This window comes from Meles meles, chromosome 12 (genome assembly GCF_922984935.1).
Source record: "Meles meles chromosome 12, mMelMel3.1 paternal haplotype, whole genome shotgun sequence".
Taxonomy (NCBI): Eukaryota; Metazoa; Chordata; class Mammalia; order Carnivora; family Mustelidae; genus Meles; species Meles meles.
The window spans coordinates 41,791,121-41,807,226 of NC_060077.1; the positions used below are offsets into that span (position 1 = coordinate 41,791,121).

General features: G+C 35.5%; 1 protein-coding gene across 8 annotated transcripts in view; it reads left to right on the forward strand.

Annotated features, from left to right (window-relative positions):
- DLGAP1 (DLG associated protein 1) overlaps positions 1–16,106 on the forward strand; it is a 906,793-nt gene that overhangs the window by 122,263 nt on the left and 768,424 nt on the right. For all 8 annotated transcript variants that reach the window (XM_046025114.1, XM_046025116.1, XM_046025110.1 and 5 more), the window contains exon 2: positions 10,677–10,820. The gene's annotated coding sequence lies outside the window, so the exon portion shown is untranslated. The remainder of the gene's footprint in view (positions 1–10,676; positions 10,821–16,106) is intronic.

The window sequence follows — 16,106 nt, forward strand, 5'->3', positions numbered from 1 at the left end:
CCAATACTAATTTCTAAGTCTCTTGGAGAGCATTAGTTAGTAAGATAATATGCCTCTATTTGGGTTCTGATCATGCTTCAGTAGTTAGAGGAAACCTACAAATTGAAACTTTGTTAATAGCAATGGGAAGAGTTAAATTCAGAGGAATGGAGAATATTTATTGTATGGTTAGAATTAAACAAAAGTCAAAGAGGTCCTGTACCGTATAATGGGCAAAAAAATACTTGTATGTCATAAAACTTTATTAAGGTTCTAAAAGAAATATGACTACGGTCCTATTGCAGTACCTCTTTTTTTTTTCCTAGATCTGTAAATGGCATAGTATGGATGTGCAGTAATACCTCATTTACTTAGAAATGGTGTTAAACAGAAAGGTGGTACATGAGGACATTTTTTAGATAATTGGAACATATCCCAATTGCCAGATTTAATTTATACCATTTTGCTTTTTAAAATTGAATATATATGTATTTTCCAGCTTTCTCTTGACACAAGGTATTGTCATAATTAACATTTTTCCATTTGCTTTAAGGGTGTTTCCTTTAGAATTTAGAAAAACAATATATTGATAACTGGCCATATTGAAGTCACGGTATTATAGACCCTGTGGGCAGGGTAGAGGCTAATGGAGATCCTGAACATCTGACATTCTATTGGTAGAAATCAGTACTTGTATGGCTAGTACTCATGTTTCATATGTCAGTTATGATTTAGTTATAATTGTCTTTCAGAACAGGATATGAAATCGTTAAGGGATGGTATGTTCATTGTTTTTAAATGGGACTTTCAGGGAAAATCATGGATGACAGCAGTTGAGATTTCAAACTCACTGTTAGTTGATTTTGATAGAGATGGAAAATTCTAGAAATTCTATCATTATTGAAGGAAAATGTTATTGTCATTGCAACTTGATGTTGAGGAAAATTGAAATATATGGTTTTGCATTAGCACCTTTGTATAGCTAAGCTGGAAGTATATTGTTAGTTTAGAAAAATACAGTGCCTCATTAAAATGTTTTCAAAACAATCAGTTTGGTACACAGAAATTAAAAATATTTTTTAAGCTAGTACTAAGTCTGTAGTATTTACCAGTATCTAATATCTCCTGCCATTTTTTTTCCCTTTTTATTTATTTTTTCAGCGTAACAGTATTCATTCTTTTTGCACAACACCCAGTGCTCCATGCAAAACGTGCCCTCCCCATCACCCACCACCTGTTCCCCCAACCTCCCACCCCTGACCCTTCAAAACCCTCAGGTTGTTTTTCAGAGTCCATAGTCTCTTATGGTTCGCCTCCCCTCCCCAATGTCCATAGCCCGCTCCCCCTCTCCCAATCCCACCTCCCCCCAGCAACCCCCAGTTTGTTTTGTGAGATTAAGAGTCATTTATGGTTTGTCTCCCTCCCAATCCCATCTTGTTTCATTTATTCTTCTCCTATCCCCCTACCCCCCCATGTTGCTTCTCCATGTCCTCATATCAGGGAGATCATATGATAGTTGTCTTTCTCCGATTGACTTATTTCACTAAGCATGATACGCTCTAGTTCCATCCACGTCGTCGCAAATGGCAAGATTTCATTTCTTTTGATGGCTGCATAGTATTCCATTGTGTATATATACCACATCTTCTTGATCCATTCATCTGTTGATGGACATCTAGGTTCTTTCCATAGTCTGGCTATTGTAGACATTGCTGCTATAAACATTCGGGTACACGTGCCCCTTCGGATCAGTGGCATCACAATTCCGGACTTCAAGCTCTATTACAAAGCTGTCATCATCAAGACAGCATGGTACTGGCACAAAAACAGACACATAGATCAGTGGAACAGAATAGAGAGCCCAGAAATCGACCCTCAACTCTATGGTCAACTAATCTTCGACAAAGCAGGAAAGAATGTCCAATGGAAAAAAGACAGCCTCTTCAATAAATGGTGCTGGGAAAATTGGACAGCCACATGCAGAAAAATGAAATTGGACCACTTCCTTACACCACACACGAAAATAGACTCCAAATGGATGAAGGACCTCAATGTGAGAAAGGAATCTCTCCTGACATTTTTTGAGAAGAAATAAACACTTTGTAACAGATGGAATAGTCAGCATTTATAGTAAAAACCAGGATATTATCTTTTCTTGCTCTACAAAGTAGTAAACAGATAACTAAAGCATCCATTTTCAGCAAAGGGGTTGAAAGATAAAAAATAGTGCTTTTCCTTTCTTCTGTTATTTTATGGAAGAATGTATTTTCAGAAATTAATACTTGGCTTTAATTGCCTCCTTTGGAAAGCTCTGTCCGAGAATATGGCATGTTTAAACTATGAAAATTGAGACAAAAGGATACATTCAGGACAAAGAAATTCACTGAATTATTACCTACACAAAGTAAATCACATGAATCTTAAGTGTACAGCCTAGTGAAGATGATGGCTGCTACCCAGCCATACTTTGGTACCATAGAAATGTACAAAATATTATCTCTAGCCCAAAGAACTCCAGTGTCATACTTCCTAATTAATACCCCCAGAGGTAATCACTATAATGCATTTTCCCACTAAAAATTGGTATTACCAGTTTTTTTAATTTTATATGGATGTAATACTCTTTGCTCAATTTTTGTTTTTGTTGTTACTGAATATTATCTCTGTAGGATTGATGGTGGTATAGGCAGCAGTATTTTAATTCCCTTTGTCTGGAGAGCAGTCAGTTTTTCAAATGGAGCATAATATATTAACCAGTTCTATTATTGATGAAAATTTGCCTTGTTCGTGGTTTTTGGCTTTCATGAGTCAAAAAGCTGTGAAGATTTTGGTTCACATCTTTTGGTGTGCACACATGGTCATTCCCTAGAATGTATGTAGGAGTGCAGTCGCTGATCAAAGACTCTGCATTTGTTCCCCTTTACCTACACAATGTTTTAAAGAAAATGAACCAATTTAAACTGGACCAGTCATATGTGAATTTCATTTCCTCTATCTGCTAATGCTAGGGTTTTGTAATTTGAGCCATTTTTCTAGAAGCTATCTCATTTTACCTTTCGTATTAGTCTATAATCCATCTCGCATTATTTTTATGTTTTGGGTAAAGCATGAGGAAATGGTCAAGACCCATTTCTTTTTCCATATGCATTTTCAATTTATCAAGTTATTTATTGAAAAGATCCAATTCGTTGTTTTTTCCATTCACTGAGGTGTCATCTTTGTCACAAATTAGGTAGCTATATATGTGTGGGTGTTTTTCCTGAGTTTTTTCAGTTTTATAAGTTACTGTCATTAAGTTTTTTTTCTGATATTTATTGCAGAGATGCCATTATTTTCATTTGATACTGCTAAATTTCTCTTTTCCTAATGTCTTAAGAATTTCTAGAAACAAGTTTTTTTTTTCCATTATATACCTGGTTTCAACTCAATTGACTTTTGTATTCATTTTTATTCATTATTTTTTAATCCGTTCTCTTTGATAATTTTTTTTTTTTTTTTTTTTTAATAATAAAATGGCTTTATTTTCTGGTATCTCTGACTCCGCTGGTCACCTGGATGCTGGGTCTGCTGAACTGAACTGCTCTCGAGCTGCCCCTCTCTTTGATAATATTTTTGATTAAAGACTAGTTTGCTAGTCTTTTTCCATGTCTTGAAACTTTGATTTCGAAGTAAGGTGAATTTTAGAACATTACATAAAGTATTACTAAGTTCTTAATAAACCCATCACCCGGGTTCACTAAGTGTCAACATCTTATATAACAACTGTGGTACAATTATAAAATTGTGAAATTGATATTGATGCAATTCATAAGCCTTTTTCAAATTTTGCCAGTTGTGCTACAAATATCCTTTTTCTAGTTGAGGATCAAATCCAAGATCTTACATTGAGTTTAGCTGTTGTATCTATTCTCCCTTGAGGTGGGGAACTTACACTTCATGTATCTTCATAACCTTGACATTTTTGAGGAGGGCTGACCATTCAATTTGGGGAATTTCTCTGAATTTGTGTTTGTCTAACATTTCTTCACAATTAAATTTAGGTTCCTGATTCTTTTTTTTTTTTTTTTGAAATTTATTTAGAGAGAGATCATGTGATTGGTGGAGGGGGAGGGGCAAAGGGAAATGGAGATAACCAGACTCCTTCCTGAGTGAGGAGCCCCATGCAGGGCTCTATCTTAGGAGTCTTAGATCAAGATCTGAGCCAAAACCAAGTTGGTCACTTAACTGATTGAGTCACCCAGGTGCCCCTTAGGTTCCTCCTTTTGGCAGGAATACTAGAAATGATGAAATAATCTCAGTGCCTCATATCAGGAGGTATATAATGTTGAGACGTTTCTTTCCTGGTGATACTAATATTGATTACCTAATTGAGGTGGAATCTGTCAGTTTTCCCCACTGACATACATATATATATATATATATATATATATATATATATATATATGTATGATTTTTATAGTTAATAAGTATCTTGTGAAGAGACAGTTTTAGACTATGTTAAGTATCCTGTGTTCTCACAGACTTTTCCCAGTAACATTAGCCTCTATCAGTGATTCTTGCTTCTGTAATAGTTACTACTCTGGTGTTTGTGAGATGATTTTTTTTTTTTACTTGCATCATTCCTTCTATATTCATTTGAAATCTACTCTAAGAATAAGTTGTCTCATCCTTATTTATTCATATAATTACTGATTTATAGTATAGACTCAAAGATATTTATTTATTCCAGGAGATCAAATGCATTCTAGTTATTTCACTTTATTCTAGGTTTGGCCATTGGAAGCTCCTTTAGGCTGGGTCCTTTATTCTTTTGACCTTTCAACAAATGTTGAGGATTTGCTTTCTTTCTGTCATTACAAGATTTTGCTGACTCTTCTTGCCCCATTCTGTTATTCTCCTCTCTGCATCATTCCTGAAATCAACCATTTCTCCAAGGATTTTTGGTTCCATTTTATTGAAGTAGGGTATTGAGAAACCAAGATCTAGGTGCTGAGTGTGCTCATTGAACTTCATCATTTCTTCTAGGGCCTCTCACCTAACTGAGCTAGGACATATGTACATCTATGCAAACAAGCATATACACACATCTGTTGTTTTTATACCTAGTTATGTCTATATACAAAATCCAAATATGATTTCATATATCTGACTCCATTCCAACATTACAGGGTTCATTCTGGCAAATCCCTCCATTACCAGTGATTTTTAACAATGAGAAACCTCACTCTCATTATCATCAATAGATTTCATTATTTATCTGTAAATACACATGAAGTACTTCAAATTGCTATTTCATACCGCTATGAAAAACAAATCTCTTGCTACAGTAGAGCATGTACATAGCCTTACAGTAAGCAAGCAAAACACTTGTTCAACAGTTACTTAGGTTAACTTTCTTTCCTCTCCCTTTCTGTTTGGTTATATTATCAATTTATAATGCAGTATATGTGAAAGGTATCTGAATACTAATTTCATATTCTATCACTTACTAAATCATTTTATTGAGGTACTACTGTTACTGATTTTTAAGCATTTTCCAGATGTCACATCATTCATAAGTAAAGTTTCACCCTCCTTACCAATTCTTATAACTTTAATTGATTTTATGTAAGTCCTTTTGCTGGTACTTTCATTACAATAGTAAGTAATGACATCCTGTACATTCTCAGGTCTTACTTCAGGTCTGAATATAAATGCTTCTAGGGGCACCTGAGTGGCTCAGTTGGTTAAGCATTGACTCTTGTTTTCAGCTCAGGTCATGATTTGGGGGTTTGGGGGTTAAGCCCTGCCTCAGGCTCTGTGATCACTGAGGAGTCTGCTTGAAGTTCTCTCCCCATTTCAACATTACACTGGCTTAAAAACAAATTTCGTTTTGCTTCAAATTTATAGTGTGTTGAAACTATGGGGGCAATTTATAGTGTTGGGACTATTTGGTCTTTGAATGTTTTTTGGATTTCAACTGTGACATTGTCTGGCCTGGTTGTTTTTGGAGATTGACCTTTAATAACTTCCTCTTTCTTCTGTGGAAATTAGTCTCTTTAAACCTTACATCTCTAATGGGGTCAATTTTGGTAGTACATCCTTCCCAGAAAATTGTCCTTTTTATCTATATTTTAAAACTTAAAGTAAAGATGTCTTTTATAAGACATCTTTTATGAGACGACGCTATAGAGTAGTCCCTTCTTATTTTTTCCCCTTTTTTCAATACGTAATTCATCCCTGTCATTCCCTAATTTGCACAGTTTTGCCTTTATCTAAATATAAATATATGTATGTGTATATATACATATACATACATATATGTATATATATATATGAAATAAAAGACTCCTTTATGGATGATATAAAGAAACTCCACAACTAAAATAACTTTAAAGTAGACAACCTATTAAAAAAATGATAAACTTTGCATTGGGAATTCATAATAGGGAATATCCACATAGTCAACAAATTTAAAAACTTCACTAGTTATGGGGAAAATGCAAATTGAAACCACAGTGTAATGCTGTGATATGTCTGTGGTATGTCCCCTAGAATAACTAAAGTGAAAAAGAATAGGCACCTGGGTGGCCCACTTGATTAAGCATCTGCCTGCAGTTCAGGTCATGAATTCAGGGTCCTGGGATTGAACCCCACATTGGGCTCCCTGTTCAGTGGAGAGCCTGCTTTTCCCTCTCCCCCTACTCCTGCTTGTGCTCTCTCTCAAATAAGTAAAATCTTTAAAAAAAAAAAAAAAAAACAAATAAAATGAAAAAGACCGAAAATCCCATGTAGTGGTGATGACATGATGAAATGGTAGTTTTATATACTTCTGGAATAATAAATTTCATACATACTCTCTCTCTCTCTCTCTCTCTCTCTCTCACACACACACACACACACACACACACACAACAAACACTCATGCAGGACTGGCTGAAAAACAATTGAATTGGTTCTCATCTCCAGCTTATGTTGCTAGAAATTTGATAGTTTTTTTGAAGAGGATTTGTAGGAGAAATTGCTTTGTCTTTTCATTCTCTCTAAAGGTTGGCAGAAGTGATGAGAAAGTACCAGAGGGTTGGAATGTTGGATGAATTCTTCACATAATGATCAAAATTTATTCCCTAAGTCAACAATGAAGAATGCCTGTGATTGTGGTAGGTGACAAGAACGAGCAAAACATTAGAGAGCTCAAAGGCATGATCTTCATGGGCTGGAGTCAGTGAAAGGCCTCAATGCTGGAGATGTGGGATGTTTCTGACTCAGGAGAAGCTGCAATGAAAGAAAAGAGGGAAAAATAAGGGGTATCGGGGGCAACTAGGGTTGAAATCAAGCCACTCCAGGTTGTTTGGGCTTCGAAAGAAGAGCTCTTCCAGATGCACAGGCCTCAGGATTACCAAGGCTCTCCCTCAGGTGTGAAACAGCCACAGCAGATGAGTATACCGACCAGTGGCAAGCAGGGCCATGCAGGTGTGCATAAGGAACAGGAAGATACCAGTAGACAGTAGTATGTCTAACTAGGGAAAGGATGTACAAAGATAATTGAAAGAAAAAACAAACATGATAACAAAAATATGCAAACATTTTCATCATCACGGTCACAAAAAGCAAGTCAAAATCAAAGTCAACCATAAAGTTAATTTTCTTCACCTAAAAATATGAAAAAATTGAGAATGAATCACAACCAATGACAGCAATGAAATCAAACTGCTTGTTCTGTGTCACAACTGGCACAAATATTCTAAGAAGATAGCCTATCCATATACATTGAGATCTTAAACGCGTAGATGTCTTGGTTCTACTTCTGAGAGTGAAGCCAGTGTGTAGGAATGTTGCCTTGGGGTGCAGATGCTGGAGTCAGGCTGTCTGGATTCAGGCTGCCGGTCTACTGTTTCCTATCCATGTGAATCAAGCAAGTTACTGAGGCTCCTTGTGCCTCAGTCTCCTCTGTCTCCTCAGTCTCTTTTCATCTGTAAGAGGATATTCATGATGGTATCTACCAGAACACTCCAGTGGCTCAGTCATTTAAGTGTCTGCCTTTAGCTCAGGTCATGATCCCAGAGTCCTGGGATCGAGGCCCACATTGGGCTCCCTGCACCCCCTCCTCCCAGTCCTGTGTGCTCTCTCTCTCAAATAAAATCTTAAGAAAAAAAATATATACATATATATATAACCTGCCTTGTGTTGGGAGGATGTTAGGAGGGTTATTATATGTAAAGCAGTTAAAATAATGTGTCTGGCAAATGCTAAGCACCACATGAGACCCTGTTACTATTTTAGGTCCATAACTGCTCATCAAAAATTCTAAAGTTTTCGGAAATCAGACCTTGTTAGAGTTTAGAAAAATAACAGGAGATATTTAGGCTATATTATATAATGCCCTCCCCCCATAGCCAGGTATTCTGGGGTAGGATCCCAGAGTTAAACCCATTCATAATTTCATTGTGAATTATAAGCATACTCATATTGAGCATTCTAAATAATAAGTGGCTTAATATCAGTTCAGGTCAGATCAGATTTTCTTACCAAATGAGAAACAAGAAAATCCTTAAAAGAATTTTTAGAGTTTGTCATAAGGGATTATAGATCTACATGCCATAATTTTTTTAAAAAAGTGAAATTTATCTAAAATGTATAATGCATTATTTTTTTAATTTATTTTTTTTCAGCGTAACAGTATTCATTCTTTTTGCACAACACCCAGTGCTCCATGCAATACATGCCCTCCCTATTACCCACCACCTGGTTCCCCCAACCTCCCATCCCCACCCCTTCAAAACCCTCAGGTTGTTTTTCAGAGTCCATAGTCTCTTATGGTTCACCTCCCCTTCCAATTTTTGTTTTTTTTATAAACATATGAGGACATGGAGATGCAACATGGGGGCTTAGGGGGATAGGAGAAGAATAAATGAAACAAGATGGGATTGGGAGGGAGGCAAACCATAAATGACTCTTAATCTCACAAAACAAACTGGGGGTTGCTGGGGGGAGGTGGGGTTGGGAGAGGGGGAGGGGATTATGGACGTTGGGGAGGGTATGTGCTATCGTGAGTGCTGTGAAGTGTGTAAACCTGGCGATTCACAGACCTGTACCCCTGGGGATAAAAATACATTAATGCATTATTTTTTTAAAAGATTTATTTATTTATCTTAGAGAGTATGTGCATATATGCATGCAGGGTGGATGAGCAGAGGGAAAGAATCTCAAGTAGATTCCCCACTGAGCACAGTGCCCAACTTGGGGCTCAATCTCACAACCCTGAGATCATGACCCGAGCCAAAATCGAGTCGGATGCTTACCAACTGAGCCGCCCAGGTGTCCCTATAGTGCATTATTTAATAAAATGTTTACAAACTTAAAACTTTGAACCGCTTATTATAATGTTAAATAAATAGAGTATTGTTATATATCTAGGAAAAATCTCAGCATAGAGAAATAGTCTGGAAAGGATACCATATTATTAGTAATGGCAATGATGATGTTCTGGGAATATGACTAAATATTTTTCTGTTGGCAGATTTTCAGTAAAGATACTATTATAATGAAAATCTCTCAAATGGGCCTTAGTACACAGCTTTAATTGTTCTATAATTTTGACCATAGGAATTTGAACAAGTTGTCTTTCATCAGTTATCTTTCCATGGTGGTAATCATCAGTATAAATCAATCTTTCATGTTAGAGTTAAATAGAAAAATTTCTTTGAGGGGTGCCTGAATGGCTCAGTCAGTTAAGCATCTGACTCTTGGTTTCAGCTCAGGTAATGATCTCAGGGTCACGGGATCGAGCTCCAGGCTCAGCGCAAGTTTGGGTTCTCTCCCTTTTCCTCTCCGTCCCTCTTCTGCCCTTATCCCTATTGGCACACACAAGTGGACAAGGGCACACTTGCTGTCTCTCTAAAATAAATAAAATTGTGAAAAAAAATTTCTTTGAATGTTCTAATGTGTTTCATGTGCTAAATTTCATTGGCTAATTTTAGTTACATTCAATCTACTAAAACTCAGTGTAAGTAAACTTAAGGCAAGTTTATAAAAAATAGTATTTTATATGAAATCAATAGTAAGAGTTAAATTTCATATTTTTGCTGTTTTGCTCTGGGTAGCATCAAAATACTCCAAATGAGCCCTCCAACATGGGGGTTCAGCAAAGACTTTGGAAATCAGACAGACCTAGTTTAAGTCCCAATTATACTGTTTTCTTGTTGTCTAACATGGATAGATTACTAATTCCCCAGATCCTGGTTTCCTTATTTGCAAAACAGATTTAATAGCATGTCATCTGAAGATGAAGTGAGATAATTTCTATAAAGTACCACCCACTGCTTTATATTATGTGTTCAATAAATGGGTGTTCTGTTTTCCTTTCACTGAGAACAATGGGAAAAGGCGGGGGGAGTTTAAAATAATTACTCTTTACTGAGCCACTGTTAAAAGCACTTGTATTAATTTGTCCTTTTCACAGTCTTCTGCAGAGGGTGTCCATAGCTTGCCCAGGAGGCAGTTGGGTGCTGAGGGGTGACGTGAGGTGTCAGTGTTGGACCCAGAGCTCACATTCTTGATGACTAGAGTAGCCTGCCAATGCACTGTTTTGAAGATAGGATGAGGCTGAGGCTGTTGTTCATGTGGTTTAATGTATATATGTTAATACTGAAAAAAGTAAGTAACTATGAAGCTCTGTTAACAGATTTGTGCTTGTTTTCTGTTTTCCTCTGTTTCAGTACTTTGTGAATTGGTACTCTGGAGCACTTTCAGTGACTGCTACTGATACCTCTTCCTGGGACCAGCAAACATCTGGTTTCCTCAGATAGAAGCTCCGATTAATGGAGTTGCGGAACAGATTACGCTCGTCTCACTAAGATCAGGTAAGACTTTCAAAATACATTTACTCTTTGCTGATGATATCTGACATGACCTGCTTAGAAGTATTTCTGCTTTGGAAGGTTATAACTAAAGAGATGCATGGTGGAGGGGAAAAAATAGGCTCCCACAAAAAGGCATTGGTATATGGACTGAAATGTTTATTATTAGCTAAGGATATGCTGATATATTTAGAGATATTTTTATTACTTGCGTAAAGTATAGGGACTTAACATTTAGTATAAGGGGAGTTTCATGACAAGCATTCTTCTTGTAAAATATAACTGCAATACGGTTTTATGAAACCTGTAATTGCTACAATCTACATTATTTTTATTGCTGTAAAATAACTATAAAATGGAGAACGCTATCCCCTGGAAATGGGTTATGATGAAAATGTACCTATTGTGATTATCTTTATGCAGATCCTTCCCTAACTGTGAGCTTCCCTTACCTGTACTTCAAATGCATGTAAATTTGCTTCTGATATCTTTTCCTCAACGTCAAAATTTTCTGCTCCAATATATGAAATTGCCAGTCATTCCAGTTGGGATTAATTAGCAAAATAGAACTGGGATTGAAAAAAGACAGTAAAGTTGAATCAGAAGGCAAAATTGAAGTAGTTACTGCAGGAAATCAATTCCAGAGGGGGTTAAATGAGCATAGGTGACGTGCCATCTCTGAGAAGCTCCATAGCTGCCATGAAGACACAAGCTAAGTGATGAAATGGTGCTTTGGCCATGATATGAATTTATCTTGGGTGGATAGGTGTTGAGAAATACAGGTCATCCAAAGGATTTGCTTCTCAAGCATTCAGGTTACTCTGCATCTCACATATCTGAGATTCCAGGTAAGTTAGTACCTCTTAGACATAAATGGAAAGATGCTGCATATTTGGATGAAGGATCTAGACCCTTAGATCTCTTAGAATGCGTGTTCACCTTCAACCTGTAACAGCTTTTCAAGTATCTTATGCTCAGTGGAGGGAAGGGATATCCCCAGTTTCCTAGTGAACAAAACCTGGTAAATGGAAACTGGGAAGACTGAGGCATGTAAACGCCCCATGATCATAGCATTGTGGCAGAGAACATGGGCTGCAGGAACAATCATCTGTGGCTAGAACTTGGACTGTGCCAACTTTTAGCCATGACTTCGGCGGAAGAGCTAATTTACAAGCTTAGTACCAGACTTAAACATAAGTTGTTCAATAAATGACTATACTTAAGTGATTGTGCAAACATTTGTAAGGGTTTTTATAGATTCACTAGTCCTTGATACTGTTTTCTCTGAGGACTTAAATTTCTCATCTGTAATTTCTCCTACCTTAAATTTTCCTTATCTTATCTAGTCAACCCTAGGAAGACATTACTGTGTTTTTTCAAGAGTAGAATTTTTTTTTTTTTTACATCTGGCATGTATTATATTTTTGAAGAATCTTGATATTTTAAACTTTATGATTTCACATCTGCCACTTTGTAGCATTTTGATATTGGGTAATTTATCTTCCAAATCTTTTCATCTTTGAAATGAGAATAATAGAATATCTACAATAATTTTTGTGAGTATTAAATAATCTACTATAAGATACAGGAATAACCAATGCATGTGAACTATTACTAATACCTCTACTGTTAGTATTATAATTCTTCATAAATACATTCTCATCTATCACACCTCTGGTGTGATTGCTGCTGTTGTCTTTAACTGGTGGACCTTGAAGCAGAATGTTCTATGGAATTACTAATAAAATATTAATATATGCAAATTCTCAGGCCATGGTTTAATTCTTGGACATGATTCATTATGTTCATCATTTCATACCCATAAAATACATAAACTTAGTTTAAATGCAAATCTTATTTCATGATGTTACTAAATTACCTCCAGGACAACCACTTTTAAAATTCCCAAACTTGATTCTTTCCAGAGGAATCTACATAGCTTCTATTTTAAATTGCTTCACACTTTGATGATTCCTAATATCAGAGCTTGCCATTTCATCTGTAATTTGTGCTTTAAACTGCTGACCAAACCTTTTGAATCTGTGAAATTGTAAAATACTAGATAATAAGGATACCATGACTTTCTACTAGGTACTCCACCTAAACTTCTAACTTCATATGCAGGCTTATCTCTAGGGCTAGGGAGTGCTTAGAAGTTAATTCCATCATCCAATCTTAATGCTCAATTCTGACTCCGATATTATCCACCATGGTATAGTACTGGGTTTCAAATAACCAGTGAGATTTAGGAAGTGGAAAACTTGGGTTGTGTCTCATGTGGAGACTTGATACTTACCATGGAAAACTATGTTCTAGGCTTGATGATATTCTTTATGAATTGTTGAAAACAAGAAAATGAAAACTTTTTTGGGTTTTTCTATCCTTTTTATTTTCTTCATTTTTTTCCCCAAGATGTTTTAAAATAAGTTAATTGTTAAAAAGAAAGCGATCTTTCAATATGCATATAAAGATTTATGGCATATATAGGATTAACCAATAAAGTAAATTATTAATATATCTAATCTACCTTTTTATATGATCAGGGCTTAAGCCAGACTTTTTTATAAGAACAGTGTAATTATTTTGCTGAAACATTTGTAACTATGTATACCATAATGTCTTTCAGAGAGAGCAACAAGGCAATATTAGACCTTAGAACAAATTTTGTAACTTTGCTTTTCTAGTCACTTACAGTTTCTAGCAGACTAAAAAGTACTTAGGTAATTTTGCAAGAGTTAGAAACTATGAGCAAAGAGAAAGCAAAAGTTTAAAACCACGTAGCCTTAGTGGTATAAAATATTTCTTCAATATTTAAAATGTAAGATCTTTGAGAGTATTTATCCAAATATTTAATGCATTTTTCTATTTTTAATCCTTGAACATAATCTTGTATAGTGCAAAAATATAAATAACAGACCCAGAAATCCTATTGCCTATCATTAGAATTCAAGCATTATCAAGTTCAGGGACTCTGTTTTAGGTGACCTCTGTGTTACTAGAAATAAATACTCTGTGTTAATGGAAACACTCCACTGCCACAGTAGGTGCTTAGAGGAGACTATGGCTTTTGGAATATTGTGCATTACCAGATACTTAAACTTGTGGCTTTTTAAGATTTGTGTACTGGGAAGGGGAAGTAATATTTATTGTTCACCACATGCTAAGAACTTTATTCAAATTCTGGAGATGACCTTGTGAGATGAGCCTAGATATTCCAGTTTTATTTATAGATAAAATGAAGATCAAGGAATTAGGTTAACTTGCCCAAAGTCATACCCGCAAGAAATGCACAGAGGTGTGATTGGAGTGGGCATAGAGACTAATCTGTATCCATTTAAATTCAAAACTACATTCCATTTTATCATGTTTTCCATGTTATTATTCCATCAAAGACTCTTGGAGAAGAAGTTGCCTTCAGAGTTAGGAGCAAAAATTTTTGTCTGACAGAAATATGCAATGTCGAGAACATTAATAACACTTTTTAGAAGTTTCTAGATTATCTATTCTATTTCTCATATAGTTTCTGAGGACTACTTTAATTCTTGAGCAGGAGTAGAACCCAGGGGTAGATTTGTAGAATGGTGAAGTCATAAGGGGAAACTTCAGGTGTCTGATTACATACATCTAATGTATTCCAGGTCAATTCCTAAGAAGAAAAATTCCATTCTCCAATGCTCCAAAGGAAACTAAACATTTAGTAGTTATTAGTGATTAATAGAAATTTAAAGCCAACTCTAATTGCTATGATCTTTCATTAAATCAATACCTAATCATATTTGGTATTATTTACTGCTATGTTCAATGATAATACAATTGTCTTGTTTAAATTTTGTGGGAAATCTGCAGAGATAAAAAGCCCTTAGTACATATGATAATTTTTTTGTTTTTCAAAATATATAATACATTATTTGTACTTAGTGTACATTCTTAATTTTATTTCTACTTTATAAGAAAACTGAAACTTCTCTTTCTTATTCACGTTTTCCTCATGTTATTTGCATATCCTCATCCTGAAAATATGGATAATAGCAGTAATTCACAATTCTTGGTATGAATTGACAGGAAGGAGTATAGACTTTCATACAGGTCTAGAATTAACTAGATTATAATTAGGACACATTTAGATGCACATTAGCTCTTAAATAGTGTTGAAACTCCACTTCAGTATTTTAGAGAGATTTTTCTAGAAGAGTCATTTCATACATGATCTTATTTAGGTTCACTTCTGTAATATGATTTCAAGAAGATTGTGGTCTAGTGAATTTTCTCCCCCCCCTTTTTTAAAAATAAAAGTCACTTTTATCTAGGAACAGCAAAATGTTTAGTGTGTTTCTAGGCAAATTTACTAAGATCTACATGGGTATTTTGAAAATCTGACAATATAATTAAAAAGGATGGTTGTCAGGCAAAGAATAAAGTGGGTACACAAATACTTTCTACCTCTTTATATTTACATTAAAACTAAGTGCGTGAGGGTTACTGGGGGGAGGGGGGTTGGGAGAGTGGGGTGGGGTTATAGACATTGGGGAGGGTATGTGGTATGGTGAGTGCTGTGAAGTGTGTAAACCTGGCGATTCACAGACCTGTACCCCTGGGGATAAAAGTACATTATATGTTTATACAAAAATAAGAAATAAAAAATTTTAAAAAAACTAAGTGCGTGAAAGAGCGAGCAGTGGACATAAAGTCAGAAGACAAGGTGACTTCACTTACTGTGAATTATGACCACTTTCTTGTCATCTTGAGATTTAGTTTTTTGTTTCTTTATTCTAGGGAAAAACAAACTTCCCTGAGTTGTGAGAATTGAATGAGATAATGTTTGGAAATATTACAGAATTTTAAGACTCTATAAAAATACATTATATGTTTATTAAAAAAAAAAAATTTGGAAGGGGAGGCGAACCATAAAAGACTATGGACTCTGAAAAACAACCTGAGGGTTTTGAAGGGTCAGGGGTGGGAGGTTGGGGGAACAGGTGGTGGGTAATAGGGAGGGCACGTTTTGCATGGAGCACTGGGTGTTGTGCAAAAACAATGAATACTGTTACGCTGAAAAAATAAATAAAATGGAAAAAACAACAACAACAACAAAAAAAAAATGGTACACGTGAATGTTGCTATTGTTGTTGGTGTAACATGGAAACTTTTAATGTAAGAATTTTAAATGTAAAAGTATTTCAAATCTTCTAATTCAAAAAATTCCAAGGCTAAGCATTTTTAGTGGACTTGTGATCACACTTACAGTATTTACTGTGTCAAATCATGTCTCCCTTAGCATGCAGTATTTTG